Consider the following 11,453-nt stretch of genomic DNA (forward strand, 5'->3'; position numbering starts at 1 on the left):
TTAGATGTTTATGGGCTATAAAGCTAAGTCTAAGACCCATGTTAATAATGTATGATTATGTAAGAGGTACGCGTGATCTAGTACGTGTTCGTTAAAGTATGTACGTATGTAGATGTGTATGTATGTATGTATGTAGAGGTGTATGTATGTATGTATGCAAATGTGTATTTATGTATGTATGGGAGTACGTGTGATCGTAGGCATGAATGTAGAGACGTATGAATGTAGGTACGTATGTAGAAGCGTATTTATGTATATATGAAGATACGTATGATAGTATGTATGTATATATGTGAAGGCGTAGAAATGTATGTATGTATGCAAATGTGTATTTGTGTATGTATGGGAGTACGTGTGATCGTAGGCATGAATGTAGAGACGTATGAAAGTAGGTACATATGTAGAAGTGTATTTATGAATATATGAAGATACGTATGAGTGTAGGCATGTATGTATTGAGGTTGTGACAACCGGTAATTAACGGCTTCTAATTACGCGATTAACCAACATTTAAGGCGATAATAAATAATGTTTAAGACACGAATTAATTTAATTAGGATTTTGTAATGCCTAGGAGCGCCTACACGACTTTACAGTACGCGAATGATAATCTGCAAAGAAACTGCGTAACGCTAAACGATAACGAACTGATGTCGTACAAAATACTGACCTCACCGACAAATACGAATTTTATACGTATATTTTATACCTATGAGTTTGGTTTTGCGAATTTATAGCGCTATCGAATGTCACAAAGCGAAAACATGAACGAAGATGCGGAAACAGTAACGCGCAGACAATCAACGATGAAACGGAAGCACCGGACAAGAATTTTTGTCGCAATAATAATATATTATGATATATTGAACGTCGTTTTCAAATTTTAATATCCGTAGTCGAAACCGGATTGAAAAACGAATTAAAGCGGCAACGACACAATTTTACGCGACTTTTAGCGTAAGCGACGAACGAGAGCGTCAAATGCGACAATCGACACTGTTTTGCGTCTTCTTATTTTAAAACAATAATTTACGACATTTTTACGACGTTCGGGTTTTGATAACGGGTCTCGTAGGAATTACGGGTCACTTAAAACACGCGATTGGGCTTGCGGGCCTTGGGCCCAAGCCCAAAGCCCACTAACTAACCCTAGTATATATTTGTAGTGATGAAGCTTATTGACAATTGAACCCTAAAAATCACACAAGCACACACATCTGCTTTTCCTTTTCCTTCTCAAACCCTCTCTTCCATAAGACCTCCCTTTCTCTCAAATATGTATACATAACAAAAGCCAAACACCCTCTCGTCTTCTACCAGCAACCTTTTATCCCCTTCCTTTGTTAATACTCATTCACCAAACAAACAAAACCCCTCATCTATCAAAGGAACAGGCCAACCACGACTGTGGAGGCGGTGTACGGCGGTGGTGGATCCCCACAAGCACGACATCAGCGGCAACCACCCCCCCCCTGTTACAGAATCAACGGCCGGCCACCATCCTTGGGTGGTGGCGCATGGCGGCGGCGCGACGACAAGGTCCGAGAGGCAGAGAGAGAAAGAACGAGAGGAGGGAGAGAACGAAGGGAGCCGACTGTTGACCTTTCCGTTGACCGGAATCGGGCGGCGACGAGCGACGAATTCCGGTAAGAGCGAGTTCTCTTTTGTTCTCTTTCATTCTCTATTTTTCTTTTTTTGAATCTTTAAGGATCCACAACTTTTCTTTTCCGGTCAGTTGTGTTTCCGACCAGAACTGTTAAATCTGGTGAATTATCATGTTATTTTTTTCAGGTTCCACGTGATAATTATTTAGATGGATACATTTTCACGTTCCAAAGCGTGTTCGGTCAGTTTTGGGTGATGACTTTGGCGGTGGTTGTAGCTCAAACGGGTCACGTGGGTGTGGGTTGGACGGATCCACGGTTACGTGATAGATCTTAGTGGTTTTGATGCTTTCGGTTCCCGGTCAACTGAGTCAACGCAATGAGTTGACAGCTCAAACCTGGTCAACGCTAGTCAAACATGGTTTTGGGTCAGTTTCGCATTGCAAGAAAACCAAGTTGCTCGGATTTTATTTTGGTTCGGTTCGAGATCGGTCAAACGTGGTCAAACATCAACTCAGTTCGGGTTAACGCCGGTCAACAACAGTCAACTGCAGACCCGGTAAAGTTTATTGGCGCGGATTTTTCGTCTTATCATTTATATAGTTTATATCTCTACGCGAACCGAGCTCGAACCTTTAGCGATTACATAACGTTTATGCATTATTGATTCTTTAGAGTTTGATATATTTTGACTAAAACTATATATCGTTATTACATTGGTTTGAAATATTATTTGATTGTTGAGTTTTGACAAAATAACGACAACTTGTGTTGTCGGGGTTATTCCAAAAACAGAGGAAACTCTGTCCGATTTTTGTAAAATCCGTTATACGAAACAATTATAATTCCTAAATGACGTTCATCGGATGTCAAAAGTATATTTTTTTTTCAAAACAAATATAAAGTGTAATATATATTTTGACGACATATAGAACTCAAAAACTTTCATAAAATTTAACATAATGGTTTGTGTCGTTTCAGAAGTCAAGATTTTCGACTATTTTTACAATAATAAATATTAAGCTATATATTTACTTTCAAAACGCCGGTAAGCCCAAATTATCCCGAACTCTTTTATAAAACAAAAATAATGTCGGATGGCGATAATTTGGAAACTCTATTTTCAAATACCGTTGATTCGTATACATTTATAAAAAACATAAATGTAATAGTTTATATTTATTTCAAACTTATAAACGAAGTGTCGTAAGATTTTAAGAACGATATTACGCAAACTATGACATTATATTACCGCATCACATACGACATTCGAATATGTACCATTTCATCTACGCCCTTTTATTCGCGACGACTAACACGACTTCGTTAGTATATTTATATTTATATATATAAATACATATTTTGTAATACTCGAAAACTAAGTTGATTTCGCGACTTAGTTTTATCCCGATTATAAACGGGATCAAATAACCATAGATTGGTTATTCTAAATCAAAATACTAACACCTTCATAGAATCGTTTAGTTAACGATTCGGTAGAGCTCGGACACGTAGTTTAGTTACGTTAAATTAGAAACTGATAAGTTATTCCCTGTTAGGAATACTATAGATGCATGCTAGCTACTTCACATTCTTGGAATGACATCACGGAATCACGTTAAGCTAGCTTTGCACAGGAATGTCAAGGTGAGTTCATAACCCCCACTTTTTACTGTTTTACATTTTTATAAATGTTTTCGGGGGTGGAAAGACATGCAAGTTTTGCAAAAATAAACAACTTTTCGATGAACGAAAACTCATATTTATAAACCGTGTTGCGAATGAATTTCAAGGGACTTAAATGGTTTACGAATGAGTTCAATCAAACATACCGGTTTTACAAATTTGATTTGCATATTACGAAACGTGCATGATTTTCTAATGGGTACGGGCGACACAGTCGAGGTGATTCGACACAGTCGAGGTGATTCGACACAGTCGAGGGGATTCGACACAGTCGAGGTTATTCGACACAGTCGAGGTGATTCACACAGTCGAGGTGATTTGACACAGTCGAGGTTATTCGACAAAGTGGAAGTGATTCACACAGTCGAGGTGATTCGACACAGTCGAGGTGATTCGACACTAAAAATCGTCTACACAGGTTGAGTACTTCCTATGTCGTCGCATACGTTAATGTCCTCGCGAAACATTAACGATCAACCTGTTCATAGACGCTTTACATACCCATTTACAACACTAAAACTTTCATATATTCATAAGATTCATTTGATGGAAACTCACAAATACATGGATTTACAAACTTTGGTAACGTTTTCAAATTACACCTAAGTAAGAGGACGCGCTGATCCTGCTTACAAAGGTTCGTTCGGGCTCGGCCCACTCTCACTCATGCAATGCACAAAGACTATTGTGGGCTAGACTCACAGTTTTCTTATATCATGCCAAGAAAATAATTTTACTATATTTTCTTAACAACTTTAAAACCGGTTATAAAAAAAAAGATTTATTTTAAATCTTTTCAAAACAAACTATGAACTCGCTCAACTTTTTGTTGACTTTTTCGCATGTTCTTTCTCAGGTTGAGTTCTCAAAGCTATGGAACGGTTGGAATAGGAGAACCCATGGGTATTCGAGTACTTAGCGGGCGTTCATTGTTTAGAAGTCTTAGCTTTTTGCTTCCGCTGTGCAATGAAGATACCAGTCCAGTCACGTCAGCTCTGATAATTTCGGGGTGTGACAGATTGGTATCAGAGCTATAGGTTTCAGCGAATTTAGGTTTCTGTAGAGATACCTAGGCTTTAACCTCACTTTCCTCTGGGGACTTAGATTATCAAGAACTGAACGCATACAGAACGCCTAGGACTGAATATGGGTTTCCAACCGTTGCCGAAAACAATGAGTCAACATTTATGGTTTTAAACATACACAAGTGTTGTGTTGGATACACGGTACATGAACCGATTACATATAGTAAGCAAAACTTTGAGAGTTTTGGATAACAGGCATTTAGGACCTTTGTAAAGCTTATGTCGAAACTCACTAAAGGTCCTCACTTGGAAACCATGATTAATAACTCGGGCACACACCATTACATTATGTCGTCTATGCTATTTTAACTAACCGAGCAGGTAACCTACGTGGAACGAAACACTATTGCCTAACTATATGTGAAACTTAAACTATACGTCAACGGACGTTGAAATACATCACACACAACTTTCGAGGCAAGGCCTTTGGAAAAAAAAATGATTGAGCATGACAACAACGATGCTAACCCCGTCAGTGGGAGAACTACTGGTCGAAAGCGGCAAATTGGCAAGTGAACCTGCAAACGACACGAATCACACTGAGGTACGCTTAAACAAGATTTCACAACAGTCGATGCTTAGTCTGAAGAGACTTACAATGGTTGGCGCTGCAAAAGAAGTCACATGTCTTCGCATCCCCCCTACTTCATTCATAGCGATTATGCTACGTACAACATTCTATGGTAATGTCACATAATAACCAATCATCATGTGAACTTCCAGGTAAAGTCCTTAAACTTCTTTTGTGGAAATTCTGACTTTTGCATATAGCGAGTAGACTTTCATATCTCTACTCCCCCTAATGATCCTTGCATCACGAAAATTTTCTTTCATAATAGCGAATACTCATTTGCTTCATTCTTGACGAATTCATATGTTACACATGCGTTATTTGTTAAGCATGTGGCTTCACTTGAAATTGTTGCTTTATCAAGTTCAAATATTATTTCGCTATCTTCACTCCTTGCATTGTGATCTAGCTAAACCACATTATTGCATAATGTTGACTCTTTGATATCGAGTCAACGAAACTCGTTGAAACTCCTTTCTTTTCAAGCTACATACATGGTTTTTCGTTGTAACCATGACGAAACTTTCTTGTTGATACATGTAATCATTGTTGAATTGCGTTTAACCCAAGTTCTCAATTGATTAAACTTGCTCGTTATATATATTCGATTCAAGATTCCATATGATGGATTGAAGCCATCATATTCGAAATAATCCCAACAAGCACTTCATTTGCCTTGAACCATAACAGGCTTGTTTGGTCTTTGACTTCATTGAATCGTTTCCTTGATCACGATCACCTTGTGGTGACGTTTTCACAAATTTGAAGCTTGCGCTAATCTCGTTTACACACATCATGTACGGATTTAATTATTTATCTATTTGTTTATTGATATTAAATCCGCTTTGTTGATTTGTCATATTAAAGCAATCTTAATACACTCGTGTGTTAAGATAATGGTACACAAATTCATTTCGTATTTCAGTGTACCTCTTAACGGTTCTTTCAACATCGATCGAACATTTTGTGATATTTCTTGCTCTTTCATTTTGGATCGAAAAACATTATTTATTTGTTTCATTATCAATTGAAAATCCTATGAGATTTGTTTGAAACAAGCATTCAGATTTACTTCGTTGAACCTTTCATCTGATTTCAAACACGGTGAACTTGTTTGATCACCGCTATTATTGAATTGTTTCAATCACTATGACACCTTGTGGTATCGGTATGAACTTGTAGCTTGGGCTAAACATGATAAATCGTTTCATGCAAAACACGGTGATACTTGTTTGATCCCCGTTATTATCGATTTGTTTCATTCACTCTGACACCTAGTGGCGTCGGTATACACTTGTAGCTTGGGCTAATCTTAATCGATCGTTTCATGCAAAACTATGTATGCTTTTCGTTTGACTAATCACTTAAGTAGTCTTAGTGCAACTATGTATTAAGACGATGATACACCAGGTTCGGTTGTATTTCATTTCGGTGTATCCTTGCAACTTGTTAACGTCAACACGTTGATTTGATTCATTTATTGGTTCAATAGTTGACGAATCATTTTCATGTTTCTATTTCAATGAATTTGCTAATTCCGTGTTTCATTTCCAAAACAACCAACGCAAGTTTCCATTGGTAGTGAATCCTGTTGTTTCAAAAATTGATTTACATATCATGAACGTCTATTTGGAATTTTATTGGTCGAAATTCCCATTTTGTTGGACCACCGTAAACATAATCACATTGGTGATAGTATCACAATGCTTCGTTCACTTGATATTCGTTCACTTGATATCGATCTCTGGAACAAACTTAGTTGATTCGTTGGGTTCTTATCGATGCAAAATGTCTTTGCATTCACGTAATCTGAATACGTTTTGATTCAATTACGCGGTCATTCACTTTGGTATTGTTCGGACTTACCTAGGAAAGACATAACTCTATGAAGATAACATAGAATAAATTTCGAGGACGAAATTTCTGCAACAGGGGGAGAATGTGACAACCGGTAATTAACGGCTTCTAATTACGCGATTAACCAACATTTAAGGCGATAATAAATAATGTTTAAGACACGAATTAATTTAATTAGGATTTTGTAATGCCTAGGAGCGCCTACACGACTTTACAGTACGCGAATGATAATCTGCAAAGAAACTGCGTAACGCTAAACGATAACGAACTGATGTCGTACAAAATACTGACCTCACCGACAAATACGAATTTTATACGTATATTTTATACCTATGAGTTTGGTTTTGCGAATTTATAGCGCTATCGAATGTCACAAAGCGAAAACATGAACGAAGATGCGGAAACAGTAACGCGCAGACAATCAACGATGAAACGGAAGCACCGGACAAGAATTTTTGTCGCAATAATAATATATTATGATATATTGAACGTCGTTTTCAAATTTTAATATCCGTAGTCGAAACCGGATTGAAAAACGAATTAAAGCGGCAACGACACAATTTTACGCGACTTTTAGCGTAAGCGACGAACGAGAGCGTCAAATGCGACAATCGACACTGTTTTGCGTCTTCTTATTTTAAAACAATAATTTACGACATTTTTACGACGTTCGGGTTTTGATAACGGGTCTCGTAGGAATTACGGGTCACTTAAAACACGCGATTGGGCTTGCGGGCCTTGGGCCCAAGCCCAAAGCCCACTAACTAACCCTAGTATATATTTGTAGTGATGAAGCTTATTGACAATTGAACCCTAAAAATCACACAAGCACACACATCTGCTTTTCCTTTTCCTTCTCAAACCCTCTCTTCCATAAGACCTCCCTTTCTCTCAAATATGTATACATAACAAAAGCCAAACACCCTCTCGTCTTCTACCAGCAACCTTTTATCCCCTTCCTTTGTTAATACTCATTCACCAAACAAACAAAACCCCTCATCTATCAAAGGAACAGGCCAACCACGACTGTGGAGGCGGTGTACGGCGGTGGTGGATCCCCACAAGCACGACATCAGCGGCAACCACCCCCCCCCTGTTACAGAATCAACGGCCGGCCACCATCCTTGGGTGGTGGCGCATGGCGGCGGCGCGATGACAAGGTCCGAGAGGCAGAGAGAGAAAGAACGAGAGGAGGGAGAGAACGAAGGGAGCCGACTGTTGACCTTTCCGTTGACCAGAATCGGGCGGCGACGAGCGACGAATTCCGGTAAGAGCGAGTTCTCTTTTGTTCTCTTTCATTCTCTATTTTTCTTTTTTTGAATCTTTAAGGATCCACAACTTTTCTTTTCCGGTCAGTTGTGTTTCCGACCAGAACTGTTAAATCTGGTGAATTATCATGTTATTTTTTTCAAGTTCCACGTGATAATTATTTAGATGGATACATTTTCACGTTCCAAAGCGTGTTCGGTCAGTTTTGGGTGATGACTTTGGCGATGGTTGTAGCTCAAACGGGTCACGTGGGTGTGGGTTGGACGGATCCACGGTTACGTGATAGATCTTAGTGGTTTTGATGCTTTCGGTTCCCGGTCAACTGAGTCAACGCAATGAGTTGACAGCTCAAACCTGGTCAACGCTAGTCAAACATGGTTTTGGGTCAGTTTCGCATTGCAAGAAAACCAAGTTGCTCGGATTTTATTTTGGTTCGGTTCGAGATCGGTCAAACGTGGTCAAACATCAACTCAGTTCGGGTTAACGCCGGTCAACAACAGTCAACTGCAGACCCGGTAAAGTTTATTGGCGCGGATTTTTCGTCTTATCATTTATATAGTTTATATCTCTACGCGAACCGAGCTCGAACCTTTAGCGATTACATAACGTTTATGCATTATTGATTCTTTAGAGTTTGATATATTTTGACTAAAACTATATATCGTTATTACATTGGTTTGAAATATTATTTGATTGTTGAGTTTTGACAAAATAACGACAACTTGTGTTGTCGGGGTTATTCCAAAAACAGAGGAAACTCTGTCCGATTTTTGTAAAATCCGTTATACGAAACAATTATAATTCCTAAATGACGTTCATCGGATGTCAAAAGTATATTTTTTTTTCAAAACAAATATAAAGTGTAATATATATTTTGACGACATATAGAACTCAAAAACTTTCATAAAATTTAACATAATGGTTTGTGTCGTTTCAGAAGTCAAGATTTTCGACTATTTTTACAATAATAAATATTAAGCTATATATTTACTTTCAAAACGCCGGTAAGCCCAAATTATCCCGAACTCTTTTATAAAACAAAAATAATGTCGGATGGCGATAATTTGGAAACTCTATTTTCAAATACCGTTGATTCGTATACATTTATAAAAAACATAAATGTAATAGTTTATATTTATTTCAAACTTATAAACGAAGTGTCGTAAGATTTTAAGAACGATATTACGCAAACTATGACATTATATTACCGCATCACATACGACATTCGAATATGTACCATTTCATCTACGCCCTTTTATTCGCGACGACTAACACGACTTCGTTAGTATATTTATATTTATATATATAAATACATATTTTGTAATACTCGAAAACTAAGTTGATTTCGCGACTTAGTTTTATCCCGATTATAAACGGGATCAAATAACCATAGATTGGTTATTCTAAATCAAAATACTAACACCTTCATAGAATCGTTTAGTTAACGATTCGGTAGAGCTCGGACACGTAGTTTAGTTACGTTAAATTAGAAACTGATAAGTTATTCCCTGTTAGGAATACTATAGATGCATGCTAGCTACTTCACATTCTTGGAATGACATCACGGAATCACGTTAAGCTAGCTTTGCACAGGAATGTCAAGGTGAGTTCATAACCCCCACTTTTTACTGTTTTACATTTTTATAAATGTTTTCGGGGGTGGAAAGACATGCAAGTTTTGCAAAAATAAACAACTTTTCGATGAACGAAAACTCATATTTATAAACCGTGTTGCGAATGAATTTCAAGGGACTTAAATGGTTTACGAATGAGTTCAATCAAACATACCGGTTTTACAAATTTGATTTGCATATTACGAAACGTGCATGATTTTCTAATGGGTACGGGCGACACAGTCGAGGTGATTCGACACAGTCGAGGTGATTCGACACAGTCGAGGGGATTCGACACAGTCGAGGTTATTCGACACAGTCGAGGTGATTCACACAGTCGAGGTGATTTGACACAGTCGAGGTTATTCGACAAAGTGGAAGTGATTCACACAGTCGAGGTGATTCGACACAGTCGAGGTGATTCGACACTAAAAATCGTCTACACAGGTTGAGTACTTCCTATGTCGTCGCATACGTTAATGTCCTCGCGAAACATTAACGATCAACCTGTTCATAGACGCTTTACATACCCATTTACAACACTAAAACTTTCATATATTCATAAGATTCATTTGATGGAAACTCACAAATACATGGATTTACAAACTTTGGTAACGTTTTCAAATTACACCTAAGTAAGAGGACGCGCTGATCCTGCTTACAAAGGTTCGTTCGGGCTCGGCCCACTCTCACTCATGCAATGCACAAAGACTATTGTGGGCTAGACTCACAGTTTTCTTATATCATGCCAAGAAAATAATTTTACTATATTTTCTTAACAACTTTAAAACCGGTTATAAAAAAAAAGATTTATTTTAAATCTTTTCAAAACAAACTATGAACTCGCTCAACTTTTTGTTGACTTTTTCGCATGTTCTTTCTCAGGTTGAATTCTCAAAGCTATGGAACGGTTGGAATAGGAGAACCCATGGGTATTCGAGTACTTAGCGGGCGTTCATTGTTTAGAAGTCTTAGCTTTTTGCTTCCGCTGTGCAATGAAGATACCAGTCCAGTCACGTCAGCTCTGATAATTTCGGGGTGTGACAGAGGTATGGATGTATGCCAGAGTATATGTAAGTATAATTTTGGATACGTTAAGTGTTAATGATATTAATCATGTACCTGGAAAACGAAGATTTACGCAGGTACATTATTGAAGACTCACAAGGGAATGGATACGCTAATGATATGCTTAAAGTTAGAGAGAAAGCTGAATGGAAAGTGTACATGTGTTGAGTCTTGTTTATGTATTGTATTCTAATGTGATGAATGTATGTGGTGAGTGCAGGTTGTACGAATCACGGGTGGTTATCACGAGGAATAGAGCTCGAAGAGCGAGTCACAAGCTAGATTGTACGGGAATAACTGAATATGTATTATTAGTAATCAGGGCTTATGCTTTATTTTTTTTTTGTAAAAGTTACATATTAAAACGTACTTTCAAGTAAGTCATGACGTTAATAATGAAAGAAATTTTATGGCACGGGTTTCCGCTGCGACTTTTTGTCAAATACGAATTAGGGCGTAACATTGAGATACCTTGATTTTGAAAGCCCTAGGGTTTTCTCCTGTAGGAATCTCTCCATGTTGTAAGTATCTCATGATTGGGAGGATCCATGATCCTGAATGAGATAGAGTATCATCACTGGGGATGATTTTAGAATCCTCTCCTATCTCCATAGCCACATGATCCTCGATGGCAGGGGTCAGGATATGGATAATGGGGATACTTATATCCTCCGGGATCTTCAAAGATGATCCTAGATTA

At 37.9% G+C, this 11,453-nt stretch overlaps 3 long non-coding RNA genes across 5 annotated transcripts; all 3 read left to right on the forward strand.

Moving 5' to 3' along the window:
* The first annotated feature begins 523 nt into the window (after positions 1-523).
* On the forward strand, positions 524-3,251 carry LOC110920665. 3 transcript variants are annotated; one of them, XR_004886623.1, is made up of 3 exons: positions 536-1,646; positions 1,792-2,163; positions 3,164-3,251. It is a non-coding gene; the product is annotated as an uncharacterized LOC110920665 (long non-coding RNA). The 3 variants fall into 3 exon arrangements; XR_004886621.1 differs by having other exon boundaries at positions 537-1,646; positions 3,175-3,251; XR_002581823.2 differs by lacking the exon at positions 3,164-3,251 and having other exon boundaries at positions 524-1,646; positions 1,792-2,360.
* A 2,844-nt stretch (positions 3,252-6,095) lies between these two features.
* LOC110920658 lies at positions 6,096-8,784 on the forward strand. Its single transcript, XR_002581820.2, has 2 exons — positions 6,096-8,070; positions 8,238-8,784. It is a non-coding gene; the product is annotated as an uncharacterized LOC110920658 (long non-coding RNA).
* Positions 8,785-10,681: 1,897 nt separating this feature from the next.
* On the forward strand, positions 10,682-11,174 carry LOC110905095. Its single transcript, XR_004886627.1, has 3 exons — positions 10,682-10,734; positions 10,821-10,830; positions 10,974-11,174. It is a non-coding gene; the product is annotated as an uncharacterized LOC110905095 (long non-coding RNA).
* The last annotated feature ends 279 nt before the right edge of the window (positions 11,175-11,453 follow it).

Source organism: Helianthus annuus, chromosome 2, assembly GCF_002127325.2.
Source record: "Helianthus annuus cultivar XRQ/B chromosome 2, HanXRQr2.0-SUNRISE, whole genome shotgun sequence".
NCBI lineage: Eukaryota > Viridiplantae > Streptophyta > Magnoliopsida > Asterales > Asteraceae > Helianthus > Helianthus annuus.